Source organism: Typopeltis vanoorti, chromosome 9 (genome assembly GCF_054136105.1).
Source record: "Typopeltis vanoorti isolate ZY-2024b chromosome 9, IOZ_Tvanoo_1.0, whole genome shotgun sequence".
Lineage (NCBI taxonomy): Eukaryota > Metazoa > Arthropoda > Arachnida > Uropygi > Thelyphonidae > Typopeltis > Typopeltis vanoorti.
In genome coordinates, this window is record NC_143557.1 from 70,203,681 (window position 1) to 70,226,742 (window position 23,062).

A 23,062-nucleotide genomic window follows, 5' to 3' on the forward strand; every position below is an offset into this window, starting at 1 on the left:
GAGCGCGTAAATTTTGATAATATCCAGTGATTTAGTACGACCATTGTCTTCGTAGGTAGCTGACTAGACCACCGGGTGAAAAACTGCCCCTGTTACAGACATTTGATGTACTCAACCATGCATGCAAGCCTGAACGAATGCTAGTTTAAATAGACAGGTCATATGATTGACCGTTTGTAAAGCACGCTAGGTGGTTGAACCCCCCCCCCCCTCCTATCCTGAGTGATGCTATCTATTATGGCATGTGTTGAGCAATACAATGAGCTAGTTTACAGTATTTAACTATGCGAAAACAAAAAGTATATGAAGAAATATATATTAGACTTAAACAATGGCTTCATATGTTACATCTTCCTTAGTTTTCTTTTATTTGTTTTATTTTTTTCTCCGTTGAAAGAAATTAGGTAATGCAGTTCTGTACACAATCTTTTCTTCATCGGAAGTTTTTTTTTTTTTTAATTTCCTTTGTATTTTATGTACATCCTTCCATTTTTACTTTATCGTTCGATACATTTTATTCATACCATAGCAAAATGGAAGCATTTAGACAAGCAACAAGGAACAAAACTACATAAAAATGCAAACATACCACGATTTTTTTTGCTAATCATATTCCACACAACTCTTTCATATGCGGAACCGCGTTTGTGAGCAAATTGAGCGCGCAAATAATTGAAGAAAGGAAATGTCAAGTACTGTGCATGTACAATAAGTACAGTTGTACAATAAGTAAGGAGAATAGGGCATGTTTTCTATTTTTAATAAAGCCCGCGATGTGTATTTCATCAGAGAAACAACGGACTCCAACTAATGACTTTTTAAATTGAAATACTCTTCCCCCCCCCCGTAGCAGAGGAAATGGAGTTTTTTTTTTTTTATCTGACATTTTTTTTTTCCTCTGCAACCAACCGCCGCATGTCAGTGTGACTCAAGAGATTTGAAAGGATATTAAAATCACCTAGTTGCGGCAAATGCAGGTACACAGACTTTTCATAATGCAAGCTGTGGGAGCCTTATAAGCATTTGTTTTCATTTCGGAGAGAAAAACGACTCAGCCCTCATTTATTATTTTTTGAAGGTTATTGCATTTCACAAACAACGCTTTTGCTCTCTCAGAGCTGCGCACACGCGAGATTGAAAAACCGTGCAAGGTTAGGCTCGCGGAGCAAAGCCAAAGCGAGCTCTCTGTTGCCTGCCTTGCCTGGAATGTTGTGATTATGTTTTGTATGCATGTACACTATCTGTTGCTTTCATTGTTACTGCCCCGCCTTTGTTAGCAAAGCTTTTACTTTAGTAGAGAAATGTTACGAGACCATTTTTTTTTTTTTTCGAGGCAAAATATTTATTTGCATTTCTGACATGATGTTTGTACCGAAATACAGTAGTTGCTTGTGAAGACTTGAAACGCAAGAACGACATTTATAACTTAGACCACGTAAGAGGTTAAACACTGTGCTCGAAATGGAATTGTAGCATAAAGTTCCGTGTTTACTTAGGAGATTATTAAATAAACTATTTGATACTGTTATTGTGCAACTTTTGCTTCTTTTTTTATTTGTTACTGTGAGGATTGATGGATGGCACTTTTTTTGCAGAAAGTAAAGAAAGCTCTTTAACTTGCGGCTCTAGTAAGACTTGTGTTTTTTTTTTAATCGTATTAATTTCTTATCTTGCATTATGAATATGATCATGAGATTAATTTATTCATTCAGTTAAGTAGTTCAGTAATTCATTCAGTCTAGGAATTAATTTTAAAAAAAGAAAAAAAGCATCCTGTGTACTATTTGAGAGTGTATATCAAAAATTTGAAACATCGATGATTTTGAAATTAATCCTTTCTCTGAATATTTTTCTGTATCAGCAACATTTTCATTCATAGAAAATTTTATTTTTACTTTTTTTTTTCTCTCTTATTCAAATCACTGCATAGACGCAATGTGACATATTTGATATGTTATGTGACACCCTAGCTTGTAGTTAAGTTGTTATCGAAAACCTTTCTGGTTCGAAATATCGGGGTTCAAATCCCGTCTTTGCTAATTTAGGGCATTATAAAGAATACTCGAGGCACATTGAATTGATTTAAAAAAAAAAAAAAATTCTGATACTGGTAATTAGCGATTCCATAACATAGTTGGAAAAAACTACCGAACACGCACCCCTATAATCTTTTTAAATAAAATAATCAAGAAAGATGTTCGCATAGTTGTAGAAAGAATGATGAGACCCGCCTCCAAAAAGATTAAATCTTGAGTGCGCCACTGCAGTCCTTAACCTGTGTTAAGGACTCCAGTGGCGTCCTTAACACAGGTTAAGGACGTCCTGTCTCTCCGGCCTTCCTTTTCTAACCAGTTGTATCATTTCGGCAAGATCAGTGCATCGCATATTGTATCGCTTTGCGTTCGGAAGAAAAAATAAAGGTTCTCGTATTGTATGTTATTGCACATTATTGACATCGAGCAAAATTAATCGTTGGTCTGTCATGCTGTGTTATTGGTGATCACTCTCAGCGACTCCTGGATGAAGTTCATCTAGCTTTAAGTGGTCTTCCTCCTTTTATGCATCATCCTTCATTGCTGTATGCTTTCGCTACCAGGAAATAGTAGTCCCTTCGCTAATTGCCACATCGGCTGTTTTATATTCTGTAAAAAAAAAAAAAAATCGCTAAGAAACTGTAACTATTATTACGTATGCAAATGACTAAATTTCATAACGCCCGTGACGCTTCTAATAACTAGTGATGCTTGATTATAGGCTATTCCAGATATATTTACCATGACGTAAGCATGTGATGCAGTTGAACATATACATAACCCTTTAATTGGTAAGGAATAAAACAATGATTTTGACTGGTGTTTCAACAGGTTGTTTGTCACGGTAAAAGTGTAAACCATGGAGTGTTCATGTGATCTGGTGGAAAGGATCGTACAGCTTGAGTCCTCGCATGTTTTTACATACCTTTTTAAACAGCCATAGGAACAAAACTAGGTTCGGTACTCTTTCCGGAAACTGTTACATGCCATGTAACGATCAGATAAAGATAAATATTAAGATCTTCCCTAAAACTTCATTTTCTATTGGAGTATCGCACTGAGTACGTCACCGTAATTATTTCTCAAGTCCCGGATCTGTTCTGCCGTACTGGGGTGCCAAAAATTGTAAAACAACATTTACTAGCGCCACCTCATAACACTCTGTCAATGATACCGTTTTGTGATTGGAAAAGTCCATTGATTTCCATCGCACTACCAGAGGAACATTCATAAAGGCTCATCTTCAACTTAAAGGTGATAAGTTAGTCTTATACGATACTGGAAGGATTTTCTTCCCGTAAATTCGCACTTGTGATCCAGAGTTACTGCAGTGAAGCATAATCCGAGTATTGAAGCCAATCGTTGAGTATGCTTATTACAAGAATCATTTTTACTGAAATTCGACCTGCTGCAACTCCGGTTGTAAGTTGAATAAATTTAGATCTGCCACTTTTATTCAACAGAATACGAGCTGCAGATTGTCAAATTAACAACAAAACTGCAGCATTTTGAACTTGTGAGAAATTCCAAAAGTATGCATATATATATCTTCGAGTTGTTTATTACTATGCCGAAGGTCCTTTTAGAAATCCAGCCTCATAAGACTCAAATGGAGGGGGGACGAGGCTCTTTCTCTGCAACTTTACTGCATGTTTCTCCCGCCCACGAAAGGTGGTTCGCAAACCTATAGTACATGGTGAATCATGAGAGGTTAACGATTTGTTGTTCCTTTTTGATCAGTTTTATATATATATATATATATTGTATTTTTAATTTATTTTTAACATAGTCCGACAACCCTGTTCTAGAGAACAAAAACGAAACTTTTTCAAGTCGCATTGTTCAGCCAGTTTCAGCCGTATTTGGAATAGTTTTTATTTTTTAATTTTTTTTATACGTTATTTTTAAGTTCCTCGTAATTTGACCAAAATGATATTGCAAGGGAGGAAAATGAAGGAAAAAAGCAAAATGCCACAGAAATAGTTCAACTGATTTCACCAATATATTCTTCGACTCTTCTATCTACTTAATCTAAACAATAAGTGATATTTGATTTTAAAAAAATAATAAAATAAAAAGAAACATTTGATCTTTCAGAAAAAGTGAGCCGAATACCGAGAAATATTCGCAAATTCTGGCCTTGTTGATTGGTTTTTAGCGTATCCAATTGTGGATTCGAATCGTGCCGTAAGCTTGAATGTTTATTATTGTTTTTAGATGAGAGATCAATCTCATCGCCTGGTGTGAGAATACCGCTCCTGTTATTGGAGACTTGAAGGAATTAAAAAATAAAATAAAAAACAAAAATTAAATTAATAAAATAAAAAATTCGTAACCCATTCATGGTAATTATAGGCTTGCAATCTTTCGTCGGTGGTAATCTCAACAAAAGCCAAATTTGTTTTATTAAAACGTTTATTTCATATTTAAAAGCTGATAAGAAAAATTATAATCAGTATTTAAAAAATAAAAAGAGTGTAAAATTTTAAACTTGTTTCAACAGTAGTATGGAGGCTGAGTAGGAATATCCTCACATGTATTCAAATATAAACCAAAACTATTACTAATTTTTCAGGCTAATGGGTCAAAAAAAATAATAAATTCAGACACATACATATTCATTTTCTTTTATATTATTATTTTTTTATTTTAAATTAAAGGAATCAGTGTTTTTAATTTGTCGCCGATATTTGCCATTACATAGTACCAGTCTGTTAGGGTATTCTTCTGTATTGTCTGTCGTGAGAGTATGTACATTAAAAGGTACTGTTTTTAAAGTTTTTCAACTGAAAAACAATCCTTAATAAACTAAAAACATTCATTTATTTTCAGTTTTTTGAAACTAAATGATGTTTTGGCACTGCAACCTGCGCAACATTCAGTTTATAATCAGTCAAAGTCACGTCATCTTTTGTTAAAATTCTCTACTAGTTTCTTTATTTTGGCCTGCAAACGACTTGTCTAATTCACTTAGTACTGTGGTCTGCCGTTATACACCTTATAAAATAATCACTCTCTTTTTATATATAATTGATCGAAAATGGAGTCAGCTAACCAATAAAAATAGGTCACAAGTCCTGCAAGTGTATATTAAATATTAATTTTCCACTTGCTTGAAATTAAACCACCATTAAGCCACTGTCTTTATTTTCTTGTTTAATCTGCGAAAGAGATTGTTAGTGATCTGTGACTTGAGATAATAAGACGCAGTTTGAGAAGTTTCCACTTTAGTACCAAGTTTTTTTTTTCTCTCTCTCTCTCCTTAACACAGACCCTTAAACGAGTCTGATAACAGAAAGAACTCTGGAAATGTGTTTTTTCTACAATGAACCCAAATGCTCGTTTGTGCAGAAAAAAAAAACCTTGTTATTTTATTCTCGTGGAAAATGACGCCCGCAAAGAGAAAGGTAAGAGCCTACTACACAGTTCATGAATAGAATGCCAGTGCGTTTCTTTGTCAGGAATGTTCATAATCATACTACGAGTATAGGTACAGTTTTCTTTAAATGCAGATTGCAGGGGTTTATCATGATTGCAGTTTTGAAAATACCTTGTTAATAATTAATATCAAATATCGTTAATTCCTCCCCCCCCCTGTCCTTAATAGAAATTTGGTTTCTCTTTATAAGAGTGGGCGATAACAATGACTTATCGATATCCAAATCACTACATGTTCGAACTAATAAAAGTTTCTAACTAGAACACGCCATAACTATTTGAACTGAGCTATAATTATTCGCAAATTTTTTCTTTTTCTAAAAAAAAAAAAAAATCGCAAACTTTGCAACTAACTGTCTATCTTTTGTATTTCCATTCCATTTGATTACATCAATTATTTTTACAAAGGTTTAATCAGCGTTGACATGTCATATGTTATCAATAAGCATTTTCTTCGAGCCATACAATTAACTGGCATCTCTTTTATGCATATCTAAGGACGCTGCTCGATGCAATTTACCTTCGCATTATCATTTAATCAGTAGATTATGGACCTAACTCATTACTGAATCAATTACTTCTTCAAGTTATCAAACATGTCTCCAGAAACAATTCTTCAATCATGATATTTTTCTCCAGGGACACAGTTCTATTATTCCAAGATAATAAATCTTTCTATCAATGAATAAATTGCAGATGGATGATTTTAATGATATAAGCAGTATACTGAAAATAACAATTCAACCATTGGACATTTCAATTACTTTTCCCCTTTATATGATTAACTAACTAAATAAAAAAAAAAAGAAGAAGAAAACTCTTATTAAAATAATAACACAAAGAAGATGTATGTTTCTTTTTTCTATTCATTCCTTTTACAGTATTTTGAATAACGAATAGTCTTCCAGTGAAGTTTAATTAAATCCTTATTTTATTTATTTATTTTTTAAATGGAATAAATATAAATGATGACGCTTAGACATGAATATAAAATGCTTAAATAAATAGGTTTTCTCATAAAATTAAATATAAATGATATTAAATTCAGCTGTTTTAGTTTAAATACTTGTTATGATGATAGTTAAGTTTATTTACAATCTAATCAAATAAAAGATTTGCATCTTTTATTAAATTATTTCTCTTTTTAATGTTGATTTTCAATTTACATCATAGATGGCGTGTTAGCCATAAGTACAAGAGATAGATTTATGCACAGAGTCCATCCGAATGAAGTATTTAATTTCGTATTAATCGCAGAACTTGCTTATTTATATTTTTGTTTATAGTATAGTTTTGAGTCTTATCACAGTGTATAACGTCCATGCCCATTGGTTGAAAAGACCAGAGGTTAGAATCGGTTTAGGCGTCGAAGATTCTTTGTAAGGAGTTTTCCGGTTGAAGGGTGTTTAGTCTCGTATAGCGGTTGAGGATTTTTCCTCCTGGAACTCTTCATGTCGCAGGACAAACTAGTTAGAGAATACACTATGATTAATTAGGGTTCTGTGAAGTCAAGTTACTTGGCTGTGACAGGCCATTTCACGTAATACGAAAGGAGAAGATGAGATATTTTGGTGGTTGTGCCCTCCGAAATGACCCTGAAAATATTAGACCTAATTACCCTTCTCATGGGATGGATATAAAGACGTTTTGCAAAACCGAATTCGAATATTCTCCCCAAATATTGACCGCGTTTACTTAAATTTCTTTGTAATTTCTTTTATCACGTGTGTGTGCGTGTGATTGAAAATGATGCGCGTATCAGTGACGAAACCGTCACTTTCTTCTGTGTTTCAACTGAAAGCTATTTCGACAAAATTTCCAACATTAGCTTCGTTTCAACGCTCAGTTATTCCGATAATGGATCCTCCTAACTTCTACACGTCGTAACTTCCTGCGATGGAAGATGGGAATTGGAGAATGATATCGAGTAGCGAACAGATCCCTCTAATTTAGTGAATACTGACTAGTGGATTGAACAAAACGAATCTTTAATGGTGCCTATGTGTTGTTCCTAATGCACTTTAATGCTAAACTCATAGAAACTCACAATACTTATTCTAAAAATAATTAAATTTGAACAGAATTCAAAATTTTAAATTCATTTTGGCGCATTTTCTGGAATATGTACAGAAGGAGTCCAATTTCCAAAGTTAAAGATGTTGTGACTTTCCTTGCGTGTCTTAGTATTGTGGGTGTGCATTTTAAGTGTCAACATAATGCTAGCTTCAGTGTAACGTATACGGGCGTTTAGTTTTGTCATGTAAAGAGTTAAGTATTGGGATCCTATTTCCTACTTTTTTTTAAGGGAGTTACCCAATCTCATATGGCGATGGAGACGGTTTACCTTCTGGAAACTCGTTTTTTTTTTTTTAATGTATTTTTATACCACAATACAGATAAACTGGTCTTAGAACGCACACAGTTCAAACCGAATCTATTAATTTCAGTTTTTTTTTTCTTTTTTCCCCACAAACCCAATCACTGAAAATCTAAATATTGTTATACAGATTGCGGTTGACTATGACAAGTAATTTTTCCATAAGATATGGGCAATAAACAATTGCAAAAACTTTGTACAAACATATGACGTCATATCTGTAAATCAAAACGAAGATGAAAAAAACATTTTTTTTTCTTTATTTACTAGCGAAGCAGCTAAGGCTCTAAGGTCAGTGCAATTATATCTATTAATTGCGCATTTTTCGGAAGACAAACCCTTTCACCTTCGTATAAGACCACATAACTCACTGTCCAATAAAACAAAATAATAAAAGAGTTCTTTGCGTCCTAGACAGGACTCAAACCGAAGTGTTTCTAACCAGAAGATATCATCGATACCGACTGAGCTACGGAAGCTCCATACATCAGCTGTTTATCCAGAATAATACGGTTACAAGAAGAGCCCAGCTTAGGACAAATGGTAATCTAAGACCAGTGAGGAGCATCTCACCAGTTTCCCAGTGTCAGGCTTCTTTTACCACTCTGCCCCACTCCCCAACTTTTAACAATCAGTCACGATTAAGTCAGTTGTGGAAATACTGTTAGCTTGTTCCCCTAGGACTCGGTGCGCACAGCGATCGATTGAGTCGATTAATCCCAAAACCAGTACTGTTTAAGACGCACGTACAAAGCGACTCTAAATAGGCATTACTGGCCTATTTGGAATCGCTTTACTCCGAGTTTATTACTCGAAGAATATAGTGCATTTTTATTTCAAAAACTTGCATCTGCACGTGCACTTTCTCCCAAGCTAGAAATTCTAGGTTTTTTCAAGATTTTTTTTACTCAAATACATTGGTCGTTAATATCGACCATCGATTAATTAGACATTTTGTTTTCATTGACGTTTGAAGAATTCAAAGGCCTTTGGTCCATAGGCATTCATAGTGAAAGCATTATTTTGCCTATAACTAGATGCATTTTGTCCATCCTCGAATAATTATCATTGGCAAACGAATGCTTTTAAAAGTTCTTAATTTATAATTACGATGTCGTATTTTTATCAACAGTAAGCCTGCGCAGAATGAGCGTCTTCAAATATCCCCCTCCCTCATACCGATTCCCTATTTCATATGTATGGTTCCTACTTTTAATACTCTTTCTAATACAGCATTAGATTGTCATCCTCATTTTCATTGGCTTCTATTTTATACATTAACGGATATGTTTGGCAGCCACCTTTTGGTTATATTTAGGTTCGTTTAATCGCTATTTTTGCATGATAACATTTTCTCCTTTGTGTCGAACACGTTGAAGCCAGTATTTTATACAAATTCATCTTTAGAATCGATTCGACATCCTAATTGACTTTATATCAGTTTCCCCCCCCCCCCCCACCCCCACACACACACGAGAGATTGCAGAACGTATAGTACATTAGTACCATGGGTGGGAAGTTTACTGTTTTTTATTATCATAAATGATGTGTTAAGACTTAATTATTGCTCATACAGGTTGCCCAGGCGTCTCGTCTACTGCATAACGGGTCTTGGCAGTGTTCCCCGCATACCATACTACGCGGGCTCGCTCTGGCGTGGTCTGGCAGAGTAGATGACAGCAGAATGATCTGCGCCAGCTGATCGGGAAGCCTCCTGATGCTTTTCCATCAGGTTCGGTCGTGTGTGCTATCTAACTGCTGACCTGCGGAACTGTTTTGTTACTCTATCCTTCATTGTAGGGGGTTCTGGGTCTCAACAGTATGTTTAATATGTCCGTGAAGGGCATCACTCACCCCGCAGGAAAAATAAAGGGAAGCCAGACCTTTCTCCTTTCGCTCTGAAGCCCAAACAAATCTTCGCTCACTCGAAACTCCCCAGTAAGCAAAGTGGTAGCGTTTCATCGGGCAGTGAAAATCATCTACCACCTAATACTCGTAGATCTAGTTAGGAATTTATTCAACTCCAGAAAGACATTCCTTTCACGGATATTTTTCATTCGCTGATTTTGTCAAGAGCTCTTTCGTTGTTATTTGTTTGGAATTGCAACTGAGGCTATGAGAGTAATGCAATGTCTATTAATAGGGTATATTTTTTTTTGCTGATTTGTCTCTCTTTCTTGCCGGATGAAAAACCGGTCAAAGGCACTCGATGGAGGAAGTTTCAGATGTGGACGTTTCCCGCACAGAAAACGTCCATCTTTGTATGAGACCGACTAACTCACTTTCATTCAAAATGATCTTTTAAAGTTATATAAACAAGTGGATATTAGATCCAGCATTATTTCAAAGCCGAATGCAGAAACTATGAAAGTTTCGTAAAAAAAAAAAAAAAAAAAAAAAAAATGACCAGAGAGCTTACAAGGAATACACTCAACGGCATTTACGAGTTGCCCAAGCGTCCATATATTCGCCTTCTATTGGTCCATTTTGATAAGGTTTCACTGGCCTGACAGCTGTTTCGAACTGTTTGGTTCGAAAGCCTTTTTGGCACTTTATTTTAGTGATCCCTTTTAAAGTTTCCTTAGATGGGATTCGAATTCAAATCTTTCAAGCTAAAGGTCATCATCGAGACGACTGGTCTACGGAGGCTCCTCCCCTTTAGTGGGTTCCTTTCTACTCTAGTATATACCAATTATAATTATTTACTCTTTTAATTTCTCAACGTGCAAATTCAGTGCTAACAACCCTATACAAACTAAAGCAAATTCATTCAGATTCTCCTCCCCGTCCCCGCCATGAATCAAATCTTCAGTTGTAATCCCATGATTTTAACAACCTTTTGTTATATGCTTCAAGTACCTGTAATCCTTTCCCTAAACCCACAGGAGCATATTGTGTTACCACACTGGTTTTAGTTAGTTCTAAGGATTTTTGCCTTTCTGAGATGAATTGTTAACTGCGATTTTTCTTTACAGAGCGGGCTGCTAATTCCATTTTGTAATTTGTGTGTGTGTGTGTGTGCGCGCACGCGCTATTTTTTTTTTTTTTTGGTGAATGTTTCACCCCTTACTTCATTACTTTCTCATATTTAATATTAAGCTATTAAACTATTCTAGAATTATACATCTTTTGTAAATAAGCATTTTTTTAAATGCTTATTTACAAAAGATGTAAATAAACAAAATTTAAATTAAACAAAAAACATTTCCCATTAGAGTAACTGTCATTTTAATAATTTATTTTATTAAAGGGAACTTAATCCTTTCTGACCGTTCATTGATTTTAATGTAAGAGATTAAATTTTAATGACAAAGGTCGTCTAATAATGCGGAATTTTTCCGTCTCTGAACCTGGATAACAAATGTTTCAACTCATTTGTATAGGGAACTTACCTTACCTCCCCCCCCCCCCCCAATAAAAAAAAACATTTTCATTTCGGCAGATATTTCGAATACGTAAGGGAAACACATTTTGTTATTCTGAGAACTACAGTATCGCTTTTGCTACACATCGAAAAGCCTATTAGTTCCGAGAAGTAGGGCATCATTAAAAGGCGTGAGTTGCATTGTAATCAGCGGAACAGAGTTGTGTGTATGTGTGTGTGTATATATATATATATATATATATTACAGAAAATAATTTTTCCTGGTATAAAGTGATTGACGATTTTCGTAGGATATTGCACCTTTAAGTGGGAAAAAAAGCTCTATATTTCATCTAAAGATAACGGGTATTAAATCTAGATTAGAAATGATAGCTGTAAGTATGAGTTTTCTTCAATTAGAACAAGAAATCAGGTTGAAACGAGGAAGACCAGAACTGTTTTCCTATCTTCATTGAAAGAATGAAGAACCGTTTACTTTAACCCCAATAAGAAACAATGCGCTGAAAATGAGATTTTTTTTTTTTTTAATTTCATTAATAATCAGCCATTTTATCACAGTCCATCGTTTTCTTCCCTAGTCAAATGCGTGACTCCCAAATAAAGGTATAATAATACAGCGCACTACAATTGCTCATACTGGAAATGAGCGAACTTAAAAAGTCCACAGAATAACGGATTTTTTATGTAAATTCAGTTCAGTTCAGAATATAAGAAGATGCATGCATGTATGTATTAACCGAGAATTTTTGTTGCTGTTCAGTAAATATGTATTAGTATCATATCATCGGAACGCACATTTTGAAACACAGAACGTTATGCTTGCACAAAGGATTGTTTCTGTTTCATTTATCGTCGTATAAGTTTTCAGGAATTCGCTAATTTCTGTTTTATATTTGTTCATTTATTATTTTTTTATGGTAACGTTAGTTCCTCGTATATTTTTTTCTAGTGAGTTTCTTTCTGCCAAGCTCTCGAATCCATAGCTTAAAATATTGTGTATTTTACAATCAGATTTCAGAAATGAAGGCTGTTTCTTTTAATAAATGATTTAAGTCGAATTACTCAGGAAGGAAATAAAAAGCGCCACCACAGGTTCTGTACGAATCTCGGCCAAGATGCACAGAACGTTTATAAGAGCTTTTCGGTTAAAGCGAGTTAGCCGGTCTCATACGGAGATTGTGTTTTTATCTCTCAAACTCCCCTAGAACACACGCAATTAACGGACATAAATACATAGTCACTTCGTTCTTTCAGCTGTAATCCCAAACAATACAACAACCGTGGATTTCTTGAGTATGACACAATGTCCCTTAGAAGTTTAAAAAGACCTGGCTTCGAATCCCAAACGCACTGTTAAAAATCTAAAAAAGAAAGAGAGAGAGAGAGAGAGAGAGAGAGAATAACTAACGAAAAACAATATTCGTTAGTTGCTAACTATTATGTTATATATGTTTCGAGACCGTTTTAGCCATATGTATATATATATGTTAAAGATACCAAGTTATTTTAAATATAAACCTGGTTTTATTTACTGCATTTCCCAAGTAAGCAAACAGACAAGTCAGTCAAGTTTGCGCCTGCAAATGTTGCAAGTCTAGCTGATCCTGTACGTAGTGCAAGACTAAGGCAGCTCATGGTAAAAATAGAATAAGCTCTGATCACTAATCGTAATATTTACCCTTAATGCAAAGCACATCTCCTGGAGGAGGTGTATGATGCTTTGTATTAAAGGCAAGGGGACACTACCCAGATAAAGGTGTCGAAACTACCCGGTTTCGACACCTTTATTGAGGTCTCATCAGTGGGAGCCAGGCTACGATTTTCTTTTTGTTTTTCTTCATTAACTTTTCAAATTAAATATTTTTGAAACCTGTTTTTTTTTTTTTTTTTTTTTTTTTTATTACAGTAGCTTCGTAGTTTAGAGTCAGAGACATATTATTTTTCTTTTATTTACAATGATATTAAAGTAATGAAAAGGGGACGTTCAGTTGCAGGGACTAGCTTATGATGTACAGCTGCAAAAACTGGCACGGGAGAGCGAGTTTTTTTTTTTTTTTTCTTTTTCTTCTCTTTTCTTTCCCTATTCTTTTAATCTGAATAACACATCTCACTTGAAACTGGAAATTAAGTGCACGTCCTTGATACATTTTTGTTTGCAGAGATCTAGTTTCCTCTGGTTAATCTGACAAAACGAGGTAAAAGTTGTTCAACACTATAAATGCTGTAAGGATAACCTATGTAAAAACTGGTTTTCTACAGTTAGCAAGAAATGATAATAAAATATAGTTCTCTGCTGGTGGCTAAACACGAGGGAGTAACACAATATAAGAAAGCGTTCCGAGAAGAGAATCCGTTTTATAATCAATGTAATTACATGACTTATCTATAAATATAATTTTCTATGACCTCTAATATTTTGACTTTGGGCCGTGCATTTGTAAACGTCATACAATAAATGAATAAACATTTTTCTGTTTGTTCATTGATTTCTTTCTTTCTTTCTTTCTTTCTTTCTTTTTTTTTTTTTTTTTGACCATGTTATGAAAATCAAAACGTCTGGAAAGTTAAATTGCAAATATTACACATTAAGAGATTTAACAAATTAAACTTTTTCTTCTAACTGATAGAAACTTCTAAAGACAATTACAATTTACTTTTTTACAGTCACTTTTTTTTTAATTGTTCACATTATGTCTCTCTGCGCGAACGTAATCATAAATCAGTAATCATGCTTTTATGGATTTAACTTTTTTTTTTTTTTTTTAACCTTTGATATTTAATACGAAGGAAACAGGTGGGGTAGTTTGTGGGCTTTTGTGAGACTCTGGATCAGAAAAGATCAAGACAAGATCCTGTAAAATAACATTGCAAGCTCCGATATGGATTTCATATGTTCAGTCTAGTTCCTGTCTCATTGGCGAATGCATAACGCCTCCACTTTCCGACACATGGGTTCGAATCCCACTGTAGCATGTTTAAATTGATCTCGTTCTTTTTCTTTATTTAATAAATCCCGATATTTTCCTCTCTGTGTTCATTGCAAATGCCTATGCAAATGCATAGGCATTTGCAATGTCTATGCATCCTTGCGTTTTAGGACCACTTTGTAATACGTCTTTCCCCCAAGTTTTTTTTTTTTTTTTTTTAAATCATTAATTCAACAATAGTAATTAAATGGAAAGCAATTGGTGGAAAGAAATCTTTTGCCTTTATCGATCGATTAGCTTGACTTCTTATTTGTATATTATTAGATATACCAGTATATCTAAAACTGTATTATTATTTTTACTGCTCTACAGAGGAATCAGTCTTTTTAAAACAATTAAATGTACAATCAGTGAAAAATAAATCCTGCCCTTTCATTTAAATTTTTCACTTAAACATATGATCGTGTATGTGATGCGAAATGGTCACTGCTAAACTCACCTTAATATATTGCCCTTTTTTGGTTTTTATCAACACTGAAACGCATAACCACATTTTCGAATTACGTTTTTATGCTCCCTTTTCAGATGTATTTTGCAACACTGTGTAACACAATTATTAGGTTGTTTTATGTATGATAAAGACCAACGTTTTCGGCTATATTTCATAGCCATTTTCGATACACTACAGCAAACTACCACAAGAAAATAAATAATCTACTCCCCAAACACTGCAGAACGAAAATATCTAATGACACTAGGAATAGCATTGAGTGTTTGACGATATATGGCGGTAAAAGGAAACCGAGCGCCACCACTCGAACGAAAATCTGCTTGGACACTAACTAAAACAATTTATGTTTTCAAGGGCATGCAGTTGATGCCAGGAGCACAAGGATAAGCCACTTTGCTGACTGCCGGAGTGAACAACTTGTTTCGTATACTAATTCTAAATTTCTAGAATGTTTGTGAGGAAATATTTTCTTTAAAGATCCCTAAAATAATCTTGCCGATCCCCACTGGCTTTTCTTAGGAACTAAAATCCTCCTCAAACTTTCCTGAAGACCTTCCCCGGCGTCGCTACCGACCACTTTGGGAATTGCTGCACTGCAAGAAGATAACCACAAAAAGAGAGAACAAGAATTAAATCGAAAGCGCGTGATATTAGATACGCTATCGCATGCAGGAAAATATTTCCATCTGAATTACGTAATTCAACTTACATAAATGACTTCCGTAATTATTTAGTATTATAATGTCATACACTTAAGCCTTCATTTTAAAGTTCAAGTAATTTGATCTTTTATATTTAATAGGTACAACGTTCAGATCGTGCGATTGACACACAGACACAAAACGCATCGCACTAAATGTTTTCTGCTAGAATATTTTCTTTAAGGCATATTTAACTTTCAAATTATTTTGTAGTTATTTACGGTTTTCCATGTCAGCAGAAAGTGATTTCAAATACCATTATTTCGTTATAAGAGAGGTACTTTTATAACGATAGCGAACTATTTTTTTAACTTTCAGAACACCATTCCGTTCAGCAGTATATAAAAACGCAAAAATAAAGAAAAATTAATCAAAATAGCAATTATCACATGGAGATTTTCACGTTCCTTTAAGTATACCAGAACACTTTAACCTCTCTTTCTGTAATAGTATTTAGTATTTGCCTGAAGCCTGTAAAAACCCTTTCACGAACAATAAAGTAAACATTCAGCTTCTTAAAGTGGATATAAGAACATGTTAACTAAACTCAAATCTCATTGCAACTAAACTGCAATATTACAGTCGATATTGTGAGTTTGAATTCCGTCTTTTAAGCGAAGACCCATTATCAAGCCTTTTCAACTGAAGGTGAGTTAGTCGGTCTTATAGGGAGGTCGTGGTGTTTGTCTCTCGGAAACTCGGGTATTTCATTCCACAAATCAGGCAAATCGACCAGAGGAACACACGCAATTTTCAGACATGATATTAGTCTCGTAGCCTTAGCTGCTTCGGTCGTTAATCCAAAATATCCGTTAAGTGATATTGCAGTTTTTAATCGAATGAAACAGGGGACTGCAAATGCGATCTAATCTGGGCGTTAAAGCTATTTCTACATGACCTAACATAGAAAAGCAATCCTAATTCATCCACGCGATGTTTCGCACACTCTTCCAGCAGAGAGTTTTGCAAGCAAAAGAGTAGGCAATGAGACAAGTAAAGCAGGAAGTTCCTGCTGTCTTATACATATCTCTAGAACACTGCATGTGTTTGATAGGGTTAAGGTCATAGATTGCGTTGCTGGAGCATGCATTGGAGCTCTGTTACGTACTCCAAATCATTTTTGAATTCTTTTGCTTGATGGTAATGGTCTTGTCAATAGCACATTTCTCTATAGGTGCTGGTAGCGTGTGTTTAGGCCACTCACTAAATAGTTACTATAATAATAAAAATTTGCTAATTAATTGTGACTGTTTTGTGCTGGTCCATTCAAGACAGAAGCATTTAATAAATAAACAAAACAACATACATTTTCATTAAATAATATATTATTGTTATAAAAGGACTGTACTTAAGTTCTGTTCAGAGCTCCATATTTTGGTTCCTTTAGGATTTAGCATGTACTGAACCCTTCACTTGTTATTACTTAGATAGAGCATTGCCTTTCTAGGCTGAACATGGCCGAATAAGAGACAATGCCCTACTGTGCAATAAAGATGGTAGGGCATTGTCCTTCCTAACAAAAGGCTCTCAAGAACATTACAGATCTTCCACTAGTTTAAACGGTAGAGACAATATGTAGAATATAAACTATAATGCTCATCTGAATTTTGGCCCTACAATCATTATGGACTAGTAGGAAGTTTGATTTGTCAAACCTTAGTGCCTTTTCCCACTGATCATTAGTCTAAAATCTGTGCTCCTTATACCAGTGTATGTGGTATTTCATGTTACTGAATGAGAGAAAGAGAGATAGCAGGCTTCTAAACAAGCACACAGCTGCGAATATCCTTTGTGCGGTCCTAACTGTTCTTGTTGAAAATTGTGCCAAGAAGCCCTTTGTTAAGCCCTTAATGATAACCTCTGCGTTAGCCTGTCTGTTTGTAGAAGCATTTCATAGAGGAATTCAACAGTTCTTGTTATTTATTTTTGTTTTTCGGCCTGAATTATTTTTGTTATCCAAGGAAAGATAATTCAGAGTAATTCCTAGAGTATTCACAGAAGAAACATTAACTGTTGGGTGATATCTTGGAGACTAGTCAGGAGAACTCACTGGAAATGCTTTGGGAAACAGTCATGGTTATAATACAGGATACAGCCAAGAAGTTTCTCGGCCCAATAAGAAGACCAAGAGATTCAGGAATATCAGATTAGATTCAACATGGGATCTAATCGAAAGAAGGCGGTTGGAGAAATAAAGAAACACAGAGTGTAAAGAATATAAGAGATTACATAGAGAAGTCAGAAGAGCCATTAGGCAAGATAAGGAAATGATTTATACTAATAAATGTGAAGAGATATAGTATACCAAATGGGGAGGCACTATTATAAAATGATGTTTCGTTTAGTTGGCGACCAAAAGCACAAGTGTAAGCTTAAATGGAATGTCATAAAAGACAGGAATGGATCAGTACTAACAGAAGACCTGGAAATCAAAACAGATGGGAAGAATACTGTGAGGAGCTGTACAACAGAGAGAATAAAGAAAGTTTAGAGTAGTCCTCTCACCAGGAAAATTTCGATTTGGAATAGGCATGAGGTTGAAAGAGGAGTCAAACAGCCTAATAGCTATAAGGCCTTGGGTGCAAATATAATTCCAGCAAAGTTAATTAAGGCTAAATTGGATGGAGGGATAAGAATGTGTTCTCCAGATTGATTACAAGAATATCGGAGACAGGATCATGGCCTAGAGACTGGAAGAAGTTGGTTTTCATACCACTATGTAAGAAGGAAGATATGAAAAATTGCAAGAACTATAGAACTATTAGTTTAATCTCTCATGCAAGCAAGATTTGATTGAAGATCATTCTAAATAGAATTGAGGCCAAAGTTGAGGCAGAGATTCCCCAGGAACAAGTATGTTTTAGGAAAGGTAAAGGTACCAGAGATCAGATCCTTTGCCGACAGATCATAGAAAAGTGTAAAGAATTTAGACTCCCTATGGTAATGTGTTTCATAGACTACTCGAAAGCTTTTGAGGGAAAATAATAGGTTTTCCCTCAACACACACACACTTTCAGACTGATAACTAACTTGTACAGGGAGCAAGTAGGCACTGTAAGAACTGGTGTTGGATTAACTGATTGGCTTTAGGTTGGAAAGGGAGGCAAGGATATCTGCTTTGTCCTCACTTGTTTAGTATCTATGCTGAGGACAATGTGTGAAGCATTGATGATACCATACTCTGTAATGACAAGGAAGAACTAGGACAAATTATTGACCAAAATAACTAGTAATAACAGAGGACTTCGGCTAAATATCTCAGCAAGACACAGATTGTGATTCTCAAAGGATATACAGACAGGGAGACTCTTAAGAAACAAGAGTATCTTAATGGAGGAAGAATTGAGGAACCCAGCAAGTTCGAGTGCCTGGGCTCCATTATTAATATGAAGAATTGCTTTTCAGAAGACATTAGAAGAAGACGACTAGGAATGACTGAAACAATAATCAGAGACTTGTCTAAAATCTGGAAGGATGGATCTATCCTCATGGGAACATTTGGATTTTGTTAAAGTTGAGGATTTTAGGCAGCTGTTTTTCTAACAGCAACTTATGAATGTGAGAATTGAAATTTAAAGAAGTCTGATATAGAAAAGGATAGCTGCTTTTGAGATGTGGTTACAGAAGGCTGTTGAGGATTATCATATACTGAAAGGCGAACCACTGGATGGGTGCTAGAAAGGATCAGTAAAACATTAAGGCTCCTTAAGGATATTGAGAGAAGAAAGTTGAAATACTTTGTGGACACATTGAAAGGATGGAAGGAGAACTCTCAAAACAATTAATAGAAGGTAAAGTTCCTGAAAAAAGAGGAAGGGGTAGACCATCAATGAGATAGATGGATGGTGTGTCTGAAGTGACCGAGCATCAGAGTGACCATACGGCATCTGTGCATGCTCAGTGAATAGATGATGACAAACAGAGATAAATCAAGCATTAAAAAATTATCTCAAATGTGTATCTCCACATTTGAAATAAGGCCTCTTGGAAAAGTCATTATGTTGTCTCTTCACTTGTTAGATTGGTGCTCTTATAGTACAGCAGCGATGTATACAATACACATTATCTGCTAATGTTTCCCTTATAATATTTGTAATAAGCCAGGTGAGCTGTTTTCGCTTTCAAGGTGGGAATAAGGAATAATGAATTGTTCCTTGAAATCTTGGCACGTTTTCTTATTTTAGTAGAGAACACGTGCATAATTATAAATCTACATTTTTCTAGATAAAGCTTGCCATGTCATTAGTTTAAAGAATGTTCAATTTATTTATTTTTATTTGTACCACTCTGTATTTTGTTCTACTGCAGTGAGGTTTATTATAATTATAGGAAAGCAAAAAAGTATAATTTTTTTTTTCTGTCTTAAAGTCGATCACCATACCGGTAAATTACATTAGATGATCAAAAAAATTCGGCTGCCTGCTCAGTCCAACTCTCAATCTAATATGAGAGAAATTAGTATGGAATTGGTCCATCCTCTGCTGTATAATAGCCATCATGTGGAAACGCTTTCTACCAGATTTTAGTACGTTTGCTGCTGTAATTACCTTCGATTCTTTCAAAAGAACGTTAGAGAGGTCGGGCAATTCCGCGTGGCTCCCATTCAACGTTCCAGTTTATCCTACAGCTGTTCTATGGAGTGGATATCAGAACTTTGTGCAGGCCAGGCAAGTTCTTCAGCACCACACCCATCGCATATTATTCCTGCGCGAGCTTGTTTTGTGGACGGAGACACTGTCATATTGATACAGGAAAAGGCCTTCATTAAACTGTTGCCATGAATTTGGAAGAAGAGAATTGTCCAGAATGTCATTATAGGCCATAGCATTAAAATTCCCCCTTCACAGGAACTATGGAGGGGTGGGTGGAATGATAGCCTGAATCATGAAAAAAACAGCTCCACGAAACTTCACAGTGAACACAAAACATTCAGGCAGGTAACATTCTTTTGGTATCCGTCCAACCTAGACTCGTCCGTTCGACTGTAAGCTGTTAGGCCATGATCACTCCAGAGAATGTTTCCAGTGTTCCAGAGTCCAGTGGTGGCGTTGCTTGCGGAGACATTCCGGCAGGATCGTACTTGCATTCTTCTCTAGCTGGGGACTCATGCAGGTCCGTGCATGAGTCCCCAGGCCGTAAGTCCGACTCATGCAGGTCGGACTTACGGCCTTGCATTTCGGAATAGCAGGGAGTATTTCAACCTAAGATAACCAACTTTTTCGCGTCACTGAGTTCACCAATTGGCGCTCTCGCTCTGTAGTTGGTTTTATGTGGACTACCAGGTCGTGATTGCTGTGTTACTCTTCGGCGTTTCCACTTCACAATAACATCTTACTGTTGATCGGAGAAGCTGTAGCAGGGCAGAAATTTCCTGAACCGACTTGTTGCAAGGATGGCATACTATGACAGCGCCACTGTGCTCTTTATTACTACCCATTTTACTGTTATACTTGTCCATGAAGATTGCAAGACCTCGTGCTTTATTTTATACCAGTATGAGCCATAGTTGTGATGCCTATAGCCATATCCACTACTACGAATATATTTTTGATCAGATAATGTATATACAGGGTGGTCCATAAGTCATGGAACATGCCATAAATTTTATAACATCACAAATTTTTTTTATTAGTTGTGAAAAACCACATCACGTCTCGTATATTCCTTCTTTCATTTTCGGCTTCACAAAGATCGGCCCTTACGGAATATTCCATGACTTATGGGCCACCCTGTATAAATAAGAATACAGCCAGTGATATTATTGTGATTTTTCATAGTTTTGGCCAAAATTTTAGTTTCGAACATTCATCCCCAAAGATAAGTAATTACAAAGTGTGTGTGTGTGTGTGTGTAAAAATAGACAATGGTGGAATAATCTCTTAATCCGTATTTTCATTTCTTTTGCTTAATTATCGATGCTTTTTTTTTATCTGTGATAAACGAATTTAACAAAAAATTTAATTTAAAATTTTTTTGAAACGGACCTGCATGAAGTGTTTCAACCTGGAGTGTTTTTATAATTTTTTAATATCTGTTTATTATTATTATTAAAACCTTTGTATGATATTCATTAACATGGTTAAAATACAGCTTTAGAAAATATTCGGCAGATTTTGTTTATCGCGGTTCGCCTCTAAAACGCTATCGGTGTTATCTCACTAGATGTCTCTGCATGACATAACAATATCATTACTGACCACGCGCTCCTTATATTTTACACGCGCTTCGCAGAAAATGGTCGGTAGTTGAAAGTATGGCTGACAGTTTTGTAAACAGTGCAATTGAAAACGAGTAGTTTTTTTTTTTCAGTATTTTATTGATGAATCCTAATTCCACTAAATGGGCTATATTTCTGGCAGCATACTATTTGTGTTGTCTAGAAAGTCTGCGTATATGGCTATTCAGACAACTAAAAACTACAAAATGTATAGAAATCGAGTTCTAATATAGCCAAATAGTAATGAAACAAGTGACATGATGATCTAATACTGTGCTTTTCAGTAATTAGTGCCTTTCAAGCCATTTCCTGTCATAAGTGTAAACTGTTACATTTAACAAGGCTCTCCTCTGGATATATTTTTGTACTTTCGAATCGTGCCTTATTTTGTCCATATAGGTGAGGAAAAATTTTATGTGCATATTGGATTGTCGTGACCTTGAATTTATGTTTTACAAAATTATGTATTACAAAATATAATTTTGTGATATCAAGCTTTACTAGGCCTAACTCCTGTTGCGTATCTAAACATTGTGTACGAGCCCAGAATAGCATTGTTCCCATAACCAGAAAAATAATAATTTAAAAAAATGTATTTCTCATTTGACGGTTTGCACATTATCACATAATTTTTCTATATCTTTTATTTTTAATTTAAATTAATTAGAATAACATGCACCTCCATTCTGTTTGAGACTTACGATATAAGACTATGAAGTTGCCGGGACGCTCAGGAAAACTGATATCTTTGTGAAAAATACGGTAGCATTGTATTCAAATGATGTTTTGCTATAATGTTATTAATCAAGTGCTGCGAAGAATTTCAAAATTTAATGTAAGTAGATATTTAACTGATGATTTGTTGAGGATTTACTATTGGAAAAGCATGCTAATTACTTAGGTAAGGGGTAGAAGAGTAACTAAATTACTTGATCGTGGTAATAGTACTTATCCAGTATTTCAAGATTTCATTAAAGTCTTTGGCAAACTAAAACAGTAGATTAGCTAATAAATGAAGCGGAATTGGAAATGATAAGAATATTTCAGTAGAAATTAAGGTATGATAAAGTGATAGAGATTGATATAATTATAACCATTATCAACGTCTATGGAATTAAGACGACTGTTATGCCACTTAAGATGAATTTAAAAAAAAAATACACCATCTCCTTTGAAAAATATTCCATGTTAACTGTATGGAGGTCATGTGGGGATGTTTTTTTTTTTTTTTTGGTTTTGAGTGGAACGCATTGCCTGAGAATGCAGTGAGTGCAGAAGTAGTAAACCAGTTTAAGGCATAGTTTGATGATCATTGTATTAAGTAGTGAAGCTGATGATGATAATTAATCTTGTTTGCTTTGTATTTTCCTCAACATCCTTGCAATAGTTTTCTTGAGAACCATCACTCTCAAGATCCTTTACTCTTTAACTTTTTTGTGGTATAGCTCTGCCAATGCTGGAAATGCAAATTTA

The 23,062-nt window shown here is 35.1% G+C and overlaps 1 protein-coding gene across 12 annotated transcripts in view; it reads left to right on the plus strand.

The window, feature by feature from the left end:
* The window catches only part of LOC150103132 (TOX high mobility group box family member 4-A-like), a 540,588-nt gene that overhangs the window by 395,726 nt on the left and 121,800 nt on the right, over nt 1–23,062 (plus strand). For 2 of the 12 annotated variants that reach the window (XM_090397579.1, XM_090397582.1), the window contains exon 1: nt 21,623–21,988. The exons of the other annotated variants lie outside the window; for them this stretch is intronic. The gene's annotated coding sequence lies outside the window, so the exon portion shown is untranslated. Of the gene's footprint in view, nt 1–21,622; nt 21,989–23,062 lie in introns of those variants that run through there. 12 annotated transcript variants of the gene reach the window in all.